Here is a 12,032-nt window from a genome sequence, read left to right on the forward strand (position 1 = left end):
ATGTTGTTGATAAATCAATCAATCAATCAATGTTTACTTATACAGCCCTAAATCACTAGTGTCTCAAAGGGCTGCACAAACCACAACACAAACCACTACCACATCCTCGGTAGGCCCACATAAGGGCAAGGAAAACTCACACCCAGTGGGACGTTGGTGACAATGAGGACTATGAGAACCTTGGAGAGGACGAAAGCAATGGATGTCGAGCGGATCTAACATGATACTGTGAAAGTTCAATCCATATTGGATCCAACACAGTCGCGAAAGTCCAGTCCAAAGAGGATCCAACACAGCAGCGAGAGTCCCGCTCACAGCGGAGCCAGTAGGAAACCATCCCAAGTGGATAAATGGCTTTCGCTTTGCTTAGTAGAGCTTTAACTTGCACTTACAGATGTAGCGACCAACTGTATTTAGTGACAGTGGTTTTCTGAAGTGTTCCTGAGCACATGCGGTGATATCTTTTAGAGATTGATGTCGTTTTTTTATACAGTGCCGTGTGAAGGATCAAAGGTCACGGTCATTCAATGTTGGTTTCCGGCCATGCCGCTTATGTGGAGGGATTTCTCCAGATTCTCTGAACCTTTTGATGATATTATGGACTATAGATGTTGAAATCCCTAAATTTCTTGCAATTGCACTTTGAGAAACGTTATTCTTAAACTGTTTGACTATCTGCTCTCGCAGTTGTGGACAAAGGGGTGTACCTCGCCCCATCCTTTCTTGTGAAAGACTAAGCATTTTTTGGGAAGCTGTCTTTATACCCAATAATGGCACCCACCTGTTCCCAATTAGCCTGGACACCTGTGGGATGTTCCAAATTAATGTTTGATGAGCATTCCTCAACTTTATCAGTATTTATTGCCACCTTTCCCAACTTCTTTGTCACGTGTTGCTGGCATCAAATTCTAAAGTTAATGTTTATTTGCAAAAAAAAAAAAGTTTATCAGTTTGAACATCAAATATGTTGTCTTTGTAGCATATTCAACTGAATATGGGTTGAAAGTGATTTGCAAATCATTGTATTCCGTTTATATTTACATCTAACACAATTTACCAACTCATATGGAAATAGGGTTTGTACTTGATGCTAGTTGTGGTTTGCATACACAAACCAAAAAAGCAATATTTGAAGGGGCCAAACATATTTCTGGGTATTGTGGCCAAACAGCTCAATTTTTGTTGCATCTGACATCACATGGACAAAGATAAGACCATCTGGAGGAAGGTTTTGTGGTCAGATGAAACAAAAATATTGCTGTTTGGCCACAATACCCAGCAATATGTTTGGAGGAGACAAAGTGAGGCCTTTAAACCCAGGAACCCCATCCCGACCGTCAAGCATGATGGTGGTAGCATTATGCTCTGGACCTGTTTTGCTGCCAATGGAGCTGGTGCTTTAAATGGGACAATAAAAAAGGAGGATTACCTCCAAATTATTTAGGACAACCTAAAATCATCAGCCCGGAGGTCGGGTCTTGGGCGCAGTTGGGTGTTCCAACAGGACGATGACCCCAAACACACATCAAAAGTGGTAAAGGAATGGCTAAATCAGGCTAGAATTAATGTTTTAGAATGGCCTTTCCAAAGTCCTGACTTAAACGTGTGGACAATGCTGAAGAAAGAAGTCCATGTCAGAAAAACAACAAATTTAGCTGAACTGCACCAATTTTGTCAAGAAGAGTGGTCATAAATTCAACCAAAAGCTTGTGGATGGCTACCAAAAGCGCCTTATTGCAGTGAAACTTACCAAGGGACATGTAACCAAATATTAAAATTGCTGTATGTATACTTTTGACCCAGCAGATTTGCTGACATTTTCAGTGGACCCATAATAAATTCATAAAAGAACCAAACTTCATGAATGTTTTTGTGACCAACAAGTATGTGCTCCAGTCACTTTATCACAAAAAAATAAGAGTTGTAGAAATTATTGGAAACTCAAGACAGCCATGACATTATGTTCTTTATAAGTGTATGTCAGCTTTTGATCGCGACTGAATATGTATGTATATATGTCTATTAGAGATGTCCGATAATGGCTTTTTTGCCGATATCCGATATTCCGATATTGTCCAACTCTTAAATTACTGATTCCGATATCAACCGATATCTATATACACAGTCATGGAATTAACACATTATTATGCCTAATTTTGTTGCGATGCCCCGCTGGATGCATTAAACAATGTAACAAGGTTTTCCAAAATAAATCAACTCAAGTTATGGGAAAAAAATGCCAACATGGCACTGCCATATTTATTATTGAAGTCACAAAGTGCTTTTTTTTTTAACATGCCTCAAAACAGCAGCTTGTAATTTCGGACATGCTCTCCCTTAGAGAGCATGAGGAGGCGGGCGGGGTTTGGTAGGGGATGTATATTTTAGCATCCCGGAAGAGTTAGTGCTGCAACGGGTTCTTGGTAATTGATCTGTTGTGTTTTAAGTTGTGTTACGGTGCGGATGTTCTCCCGAAATGTGTTTGTCATTCTTGTTTGGTGTGGGTTCACAGTGTGGCGTAAATTTGTAACAGTGTTAAAGTTGTTTATACGGCCACCCTCAGTGTGATCTGTATGGCTGTTGACCAAGTATGCGTTGCATTCACTTGTGTGTGTGCAACGCCGTAGATATTATGTGAAAGGCAGTGCCTTTAAGGTTAATTGGCGCTCTGTACTTCTCCCTACGTCCGTGTACCACTCCGTACATCGGCGTTTTAAAAACGAATACATTATACTTTGTGAAACCGATACAGATAATTTTGAAACCGATACCGATAATTTCCAATATTAAATTTTAAAGCATTTATCGCCCGATAATATCGGCAGCCCGATATTATCTGACATCTCTCATGTCAATCGGGCGGAAGGCGGCGTACACCCTGGACAAGTTGCCACCTCATTGCAGTATATATATATATATATATATATATACACACATATATATATATACACACACACACACATTATTGTTCAAAGTGTGCATTTTTTAAATAACTTTAAGGCTGCAAGCAATTATTCATGTTGACATATATGCTCCACTAAGCAAACTTTTGGGTTGGCGAGCCATGTTGAAGTACCAGGCAAGTTTGTCAGTCAAGGTCCGCTTTAGATGCTAACTAACATGCCAATGACCACATAAAACCGGGCTCAGTCATTAGCGTTCAACAATGGTGTCAGCACGCTAATCAATCATCCATCGATAGCCACCATTAATATTTCTAAAGGCAAAGAAAAACTAAACTAATCTTCCATCAACTGATCGCGATATCGAGCGCTGAGTCACCACCAATGTTCCCACGTGTGGCACGTCTTAGTTGGTGTCACGTCCGCCCCCCACCCATGGGCATCCCCCCACCACCTCCCCGTGGCCCCACACCAACTTTAATTTGTCTCTCTTTGGGACTGATCCACTCACTTTTTGTGTGGCCGGTCTATAGCGGCGACGTAGCGCGGCTCATCTCCATTGTCCCGTTCGTGTAATCTCTCTTGTCAAAGGGGGAATATCGGGCGATTATCCCCGCCCCCCGCCGCCCCAAAAGCCCGCCTCCGCGGATGATCAGTGTGTGTGATGAGGCCTCATTAAGCGCTAACAGGAGCCACCCACACTAGCGCGACCTTCCACCTCTCACCCTTGACACCTGGGACTTGTCTCAGATTGGACATCTTTTTGTGTCGTCCTCTGGCATCTGGGCGGCGGACGAGACGGGCCCCGCCGCGGTCCTAAAACAACTTTTTTTAAAGCGAAAGTAAAGTGCAATGGATTGACAGCGTTATCGCGGGACCACCCATCCCTGACATGTTTTTTTTTTGAGGGGCCTGTAATATCTTACAGATGGGGGCCGTGTCAGCGAGCCCTTGTCCGTGCATACGAGCGGCGCTGGTCAACTGGTCATTTCTGCCCACCCATTAACCACCTGGGATGGTTGTGTTTTGTCAGCTTTCCTTCAGGTTTGGGTTTCATTGGCGCAGCTTGGACATCAAACACGACACCCCCCCCCCCCCCCCCCACACTCGTCCCGCATTGAAACAAAGAACCCTCTCACATAAACACACGTGTATGCACAAGACAACGTCAACTTCTACCATTCCTTGGTTTTTGCTACTTTCTCCTGCTGGCATCCCGTCAGACTCCATGTCAACTTCATCCAGTTCACCTGAAAGCTAATGCCACATAACTAACACTAAATACAAAACCCAAAACCAGTTGGCACGTTGTGTAAATGGTAAATAAAAACAGAAAACAATGATTTGAAAATTATTCTCAACCTATATTCAATTGAATAGACTGCAAAGACAAGATACTGAATGTTTGAACTGGAAAACGTTGTTATTTTTTGCAAATATTAGCTCATTTGGAATTTAATGCCTGCAACATGTTTCGAAAAAGATGGCACAAGTGGCATAAAAGACTGAGAACATTGAGGAATACTCATCAAACACTTTTTGGAAAATCCCACAGGTCAACAGGCTGATTGGGAACAGGTGGGTGCCATGATTGGGTATAAATGCAGCTTTCATGAAATGCTTGGTCCTTCACAAACAAAGATGGGGCGAGGGTCACCACTTTGTGAACAAATGCGTGAGCAAATTGTCCACCAGTTTAAGAACAATATTGCTCAACAAGCTGTTGCAAGGAATTTAGGGATTTCACCATCTACGGTCCGTAATATCATCAAAAGGTTCACAGAATCTGGAGAAATCACTGCACGTGAGCGATGATACTACGGAGCTTTGACCCCTCAGGCGTTACTGCATCAAAAAGCAACATCAGTGTGTAAAGGATATCGCTAAATGGGCTCAAGAAAACTTCAGAAAACCATGGTCAGTAACTACAGTTGGTCGCTACATCTGTAAGTGCAAGTTAAAACTCTACTATGCGAAACCAAAGCCATTTATCAACAACACCTAGAAACGCTGCCGGCTTTGCTGGGTCCGAGCTCATCTAAGATGGACTGACGCAAAGTGGAAAAGTGTTCTGTGGTCTGACAAGTCAACATTTCAAACAGTTTTTGGAAACTGGTGACGTTGTGTCCAATGGAACCAAGAGGAAAAGAACCATCCGGATTGTTATAGGCATAAAGTTCAAAAGCCAGAATCTGTGATGGTATGAGGGTATATTAGTGCCCAAGGCATGGGTAACTTACACATCTGTGTAGGCACCATTAATGCTGAAATGTACATACAGGTTTTGGAGCAAAATATGTTACAATCCAACCAACGTTATCATGGACGCCCCTGCTTATTTCAGCGAGACGATGCCGAGCCACGAGTTACAACAGCGTGGCTTCATAGTAAAAGAGTGCGGGTACTCAAATGTCCTGCCTGTAGTCCAGACCTGTCTCCTATTGAAAATGTGTGGCACAATATGAAGCTTAAAATACCACAATGGAGACCCCGGACTGTTGATCAACTTAAGCTTTACTAAAATCAAGCAAGAATGGGGAAAAATTCCACCTGAAAAGCTTCAACAATTGGTCTCCTTAGCTTCCAAATATTTACTGAGTGTTGGTAAATGGAAAGGCCATGTAACACAGTGGTAAAAATACCCCTGCAGCAACTTTTTTGCAATGTGTTGCTGGCATTAAATTCTAAGTTAATTATTATTTATTCAATTGAATATAAGTTGTAAAGGATTTGCAAATCATTGTATTCTGTTTTTATTTACCATTTACACAACCTGCCAACTTCTCTGGTTTTGGGTTTTGTAAATATCAGGTACAATAGTAGAGATTGTCACACAGTCCTGTGCCGAATTATGTTGTACATTTTTGACCTCAAAACATTCAAAAAGGTCATTTTCTGCAGATTTTCGCCTTTTTCCAGGTATTGTTCTGGAACCAGCTCCTCCTAAATGCTACATCCGATTGCTTTCAAACTTTACCCGGACAGATTAGACACATGGAGGATGCTAAATTTCGAAGCGTTTCGGTTTTATTTGTAGGACCTGGCCGAACCGTGGCGACGAAGAGTACCCTCCTCCGTTGAGTCACAACTTTATCGTAGAATTGGGGTCCCGACGCAACGAGTTAGCCGGTAAAAACTTTTTTAAATATCTGTAGTTTTCACGATGAAAAAAAAAAAATAGGAGCTCAGTCACCAGAATTTTACTATTGACATTTACAATAGTTTTTACACCAAATCACTGTAAATAGGAAAACTGTAACGACTGTTTTTTTTACGTTAAAATTCTGGTGACTGAGTTGCCAGTTTTTTTTTACCGTGCATTACTATGAATTGAAATACAGAGCCACTGTTATTTTTACTGGAAAATTCTTGCAACTGAGCTGCTACTTTTCTTACTGTAGAATCCCAGTTCTCACAGTGAATTATTGTAAATGAAAAAACGGTACCATTGATGATTTTATGGTAAATTTCTGGCGACTGAGTTGCCAGGTTTTTGCCGTAAGATCAAATGACTTTTTTTTTTAAACAGTGCAGCCTTACAGACAAGCCAAAAGGATTGTACAGCTTGAAATATGTACCGTATTTTTTGGACTATACAGTAAGTCGCAGTTTTTTCTATAGTTTGGCCGGGGGTGCGACTTAAACTTATGTGTGAAATTAACAACACATTACCGTAAAATATCAATTAATATTATTTAGCTCATTCACGTAAGAGACTAGACGTATAAGATTTCATGGGATTTAGCGATTAGGAGTGACAGATTGATAAACTTATAGTATGTTCTAAATGTTATAGTTATTTGAATGACTTTTACCATAATATGTTACGTTAACATACCAGGCACCTTCTCAGTTGGTTATTTATGCCTCATATAACGTACACTTATTCAGCCTGTTGTTCACTAGTCTTTATTTATTTTAAATTGCCTTTCAAATGTCTATTCTTGGTGTTGGGTTTTAATCAAATAAATTTTCCCCAAAAATGTGGTTTATATATATTTTTTTCCTTCTTTATTGTGCATTTTTGGCGGGTGCGATTTATACTCCGGAGCGACTTATACTCCGAAAAATACGGTATTACATTCGGCAACCACCTTTTGGCGGGTCAAACTGAAATGACACAACGGGCCCCACTCATCAGGTACCAACATTGGAGACTAGTTGCTCGAAGGTAAGCCTGGTGACTGGCAGTTAGAACTAGCTAGCATTTGTGTCACTGGAGTTACCATGAATTGATAAACGTGGACCCTGACTTAAACAAGTTGAAACACTTATTCGGGTGTTATCATTTAGTGGTCAATTGTACGGAATATGTACTGTACTGTGCAATCTACTAATAAAAGTCTCAATCAATCAAAAGCACACAAGGTGACTAGTCAGCATTTGTGGGAGGGGACATTGAGTTAGATCTGAGTGTCAGCAAATTTGGAGATCAGCTGCTCGGAAGCAAGTTTGGTGACAGTCGGTGAGTTGCAACAGTGGAGGCAAGAAACTAGTTAGCACCTATGGCAATTACGTAGAAGCTATTTGGAGCACAATGCGGCTAGCCAGACATTGAAAAAAGATTCCATGAAAATATCCGATTGGAGGCAAAATTGGGCATTAGCTGCGAGGGTTGGGAATCTTTGGGCACCAACGATTCAATTCGATTCTCTGAGGTAAAGATTTTATTCAGAATCGATTCTCGATTCAAAACAATTAGTTTTCCTTTCTATTGTCATTCAAATTTGAACTTTACAGCACAGATAAGAACGAAATTTCGTTACATAAACTCATGGTAGTGCAGGATTTAAAAAAAACAATAAGGTGCATATATAATTAAATAAATATATATAAATAATATATATAAAATAAATAAATACATATAAATAAATAAATTGATTACTGTGCAGATAGATGTATTGCACTTTTTCACATGCGTCCACGTTTATGGATGTATGTTATATTGTCTTTTTTATTCCAGCGAGTTAATCCATTTTGGGGGAAGTTGAGGGGATAATTTAGTTATGATGCGTTCAAGAGTCTCACGGCCTGAGGGAAGAAGCTGTTACAGAACCTGGAGGTTCTGCTTCAAAGGCTGCGGAACAATTATTGATTCAAGATCAATACTTTTTTAAATGACATTGGATGCCAGTTCTATGATTAACTATATTCCTCCATAAAATAAACAACTCTGATAAATTCCTATATTATTTCAAAGATAACTGGTTTTGTTTCACACATTTCTACCCAAACATTTAATAAAGACAAATACAAATAAGGCATCAAGAGAAGTATCCAACATTTATCTTATCTAAAGAAAATCTGTACAGTAGATGCGGACATCTGCATTAACAATATGATTCGAAAAAAAAAAATCATTACTAATAAGAATTGCGATTAATTCGAAAATATTTTTTTGGGACACCACTATTAGCTGCTACGAAGTAAGTCTCGTGACTGGCGGTTAGGTAGCAACAGTGGAGGCAATAAACTAGTTAGCATTTGTGGCAACTACAAAACCAGTGAAATTGGCACGTTGTGTAATTCGTAAATAAAAACAGAATACAATGATTTGCAAATCCTTTTCAACTTATATTCAATTGAAAAGACTGCAATGACAAGATATTTCATGTTCCAACTGAGAAACACATCTTTTTTTGCAAATAATAATTAACTTAGAATTTAATGGCAGCAACACATTGAAAACAAGTTGTCACAGGGGCATTTTTACCACTGTGTTACATGGCCTTTCCTTTTACCAACACTCAGTAAATGTTTGGGAACTGAGGAGACACATTTTTAAAGCTTTTCAGGTGGAATTCTTTCCCATTCTTGCTTGATGTACAGCTTAAGTTGTTCAACAGTCCGGGGTCTTCGTTGTGGTATTTTAGGCTTCATATTGCGCCACAAATCTTCAATGGGAAACAGGTCTGGACTACAGGCAGGCCAGTCTAGTACCCGCACTCTTTTACTATGAAGCCACGCTGTTCTAACACTTGGCTTGGCATTGTCTTGCTGAAATAAGCAGGGACTTCCATAATAACGTTGCTTGGATGGCAACATATGTTGCTCCAAAACTTGTATGTACCTTTCAGCATTAATGGTGCCTTCACAGATGTGTAAGTTACCCATGCCTTGGACGTTAATACCGCCGTATACCATCACAGATGCTGGCTTTTGAACTTTGCGCCTAGTACAATTCGGATGTTATTTTTCATCTTTGGTCCGGAGGACACGACGGCCACAGTTTCTAAAAACAATTTGAAATGTGGACTCGTCAGACCACAGAACACTTTACATCAGTCCATATTAGATGAACTCGGACCCAGCGAAGCCGGCGGCGTTTCTGGGTGATGTAGATAAATAGCTTTTGCTTTGCATAGTAGAGTTTTAACTTGCACTTACAGATGTAGCGACCAACTGTAGTTACTGACAGTGGTTTTCTGAAGTGGTCCTGAGCCAATGTGGCGATATCTTTTACACACTGATATCCCTTCTTGATGCAGTACCCACCTGAAGGATCGAAGGTCACGGGCATTCAATGTTACATGCAGACAATTCTCCAGATTCTCTGAACCTTTTTACTGATATTACAGACTTTAGATGGTGAAATCCCTAAATTCCTTGCAACAGCTCATCGAGAAATGTTGTTCTTAAACTGTTTGACAATTTGCTCACGCATTTGTTCACAATGTGGTGACCTTTGCCCCATCCTTGTTTGTGAATGACTGCGCATTTCATGGAAGCTGCTTTTATACCCAATCATGGCACCCACCTGTTCTCAATTAGCCTGTTCAACTGTGGGATGTTCCAAATAAGTGTTTGATGAGCATTCCTCCACTTTCAGAGTCTTTTTTGCCACTTGTGCAAGCTTTTTTGAAACATGTTACAGGCATTAAAGTCCAAATGAGCTAATATTTGCAAAAAATAACTCGTCAAGGTGTTGTTTTGCTACCATTTTAATTAAATCACCTCTGGCCACTGATCATCAACATACATGTTTTTAGATGTGGACTACTTGGTCCAGAGGAATTACCATTACTTGGATCCACCCGATTAAACGTTAACGTTGCTAAGGGTGTGTCATCTGGTGACTTGCTGCTGCAACATCATTTAGTCACACGGGAGTAAAAAAAGAGTCCGAGTCCACCATAAGAACACATGGAAACAAGATAATAATGCCGAGAGCCGATATTAGTGGTTTGAATGACTTTGACAGAGTCCACACTTAAAGGGGCCACACAGTGCAGTACATGTACATGAAACAGAAACACTCATAGACTCACCCTGGTGGTCCGTGTCGCGCACGGGACATTTACAGACTCCTAGCGGTCATGTGACCACGCGCTCTTTGAGGTTTGGCTTTTGTCACGCTTGGAAGGCTTTCCCTTGTCGTACGCCAACGGCAGCACCTGAATGCAACGCGACCACAAGACACAGGAATGTTATCATACATCTGTTTTTAAACGTGGCATATTAATGTCGATATTAGTTATCTAACAGCACTTTCTGAAGTTTGGCGACTTACTTTTTCTTTACGCGTGGTTAAAACCCTGCCTTCACACTTAAAGCTTTTCTAGTGGTTAACTTCTTTTTACTCTTGTATGACAATGAAACATTTGAAAGATTCTGGGCTTGATTTTTGTTGTCTTAATATAATTATATACAAAAATGATATGATAATATAATAATGTATAATGCATTTGTTCCTTCTTGACTGCACTTAAATGTAGAATATATTTATATCATTCATATATTATATATATATAATATATGTTATATATTATTTATTATTATTATTGTCTATTGTGAGCAAACTGTGGTGCTGAATTTCCCCCAGGGATCAATAAAGTACTTTCTATTCTATTTTATCCTATAAAGAGTGGTTAGCGTCTTTTTACACTTGCACAGTAATTAGGAACAAATGACGATTGATTTTATGTCTTAATACAAAAAGTGGTTCACTTTATTGTCACTTACGTGACTGTTAAGAAAGTTGTAAAACAAAATAGTGTTAATCTCTTCTTCCTTTCATTTAAATTTGTATGTCTTAATATAAAAAGTGATTTGCTTCTTTTACACATACATAACTGTTGGGGATTTTAAAATATTTAAATTACACTAACTGAAGCTTTCGTAGGGGTTAACTTCTTTTTACACTTGCGCAACAGTTCAACATTGTTAAAAGAATGACTGTTCAATTGTTTTTATGTATAAATTTGGATGAATTATTATTAATATTATATTATTCCAATAACATAGTATTAATGTTATGAAAATGTATTAATTTGTATTAATTGCAGTTAGTATTATATTATTCCTACAATATAGCATCGATATGTTATAAAAATGTAGTAATTAGTATTAATTATTATCAATATTATATTATTCCTATAATACAGTATTAATATGTTATGAAAATGTATTAATTTGTATTAATATGTAAAAATAAATCCTGACAGTGGATGTTTTTGTCTTACAATGGCCGCAGTTTGACCCTGGAACCGACTACAGTATATATATATTTTTTCATACGGGGGAAAATGTCTAAATAGAAACAAAATGAAGGTCGATCAATGCCGTATTCAATGTTGTCAGAGCTAAACCAGACTTAAATTTTGTATGTTTTAATAAGTGTTTAACTTCTTTTTACGCTTGTGTGACAATTACAATTATTGAATAATTGAAAAAAAATTGTAGTTACTTATTTTTACACTTGTATAATAGTTCGGAATGTTCCATTGTGACTTCAAACATTGCCTGGACACGTTTATAAATCTTTTATAACGTTTTAACCCTGGTACAGATTATTCTTATTATTTACATTATTTCCTCCGGACAATCTGACTGAACAATATGGAGGTTGACAAGTGTTGTGTTCAATGTCCTCAAAGTTAAAGAAGAATATTTGGACTGTTTATTGTCATTATTCATTGTTATAATGATCTTATTTAAAATTGTTTTTACAGTTGTAAGCTTCTTTTTACACTTGTATGACAACGACAAATGTAAAAATTAATATTCAATGAGCTGTTTTAATTTTACTAGTTAACTTCTTTTTACTCTTTTATGAGGGTTAAAAATGGGACTCAAAACACTGCCTGTGCAAATATTAAACTTTTATGATGACTACAGTTTGACTCTGCA

At 38.7% G+C, this 12,032-nt stretch overlaps 1 long non-coding RNA gene across 1 annotated transcript in view; it reads right to left on the bottom strand.

The window, feature by feature from the left end:
- Positions 1–12,032, bottom strand: part of LOC133557032 (uncharacterized) — a 105,633-nt gene that overhangs the window by 75,198 nt on the left and 18,403 nt on the right. The window contains exon 3 of the long non-coding RNA XR_009807653.1: positions 10,172–10,297. This is a non-coding gene — a long non-coding RNA (uncharacterized LOC133557032). The remainder of the gene's footprint in view (positions 1–10,171; positions 10,298–12,032) is intronic.

The sequence above is a fragment of the Nerophis ophidion genome, linkage group LG08, assembly GCF_033978795.1.
Source record: "Nerophis ophidion isolate RoL-2023_Sa linkage group LG08, RoL_Noph_v1.0, whole genome shotgun sequence".
Taxonomy (NCBI): Eukaryota; Metazoa; Chordata; class Actinopteri; order Syngnathiformes; family Syngnathidae; genus Nerophis; species Nerophis ophidion.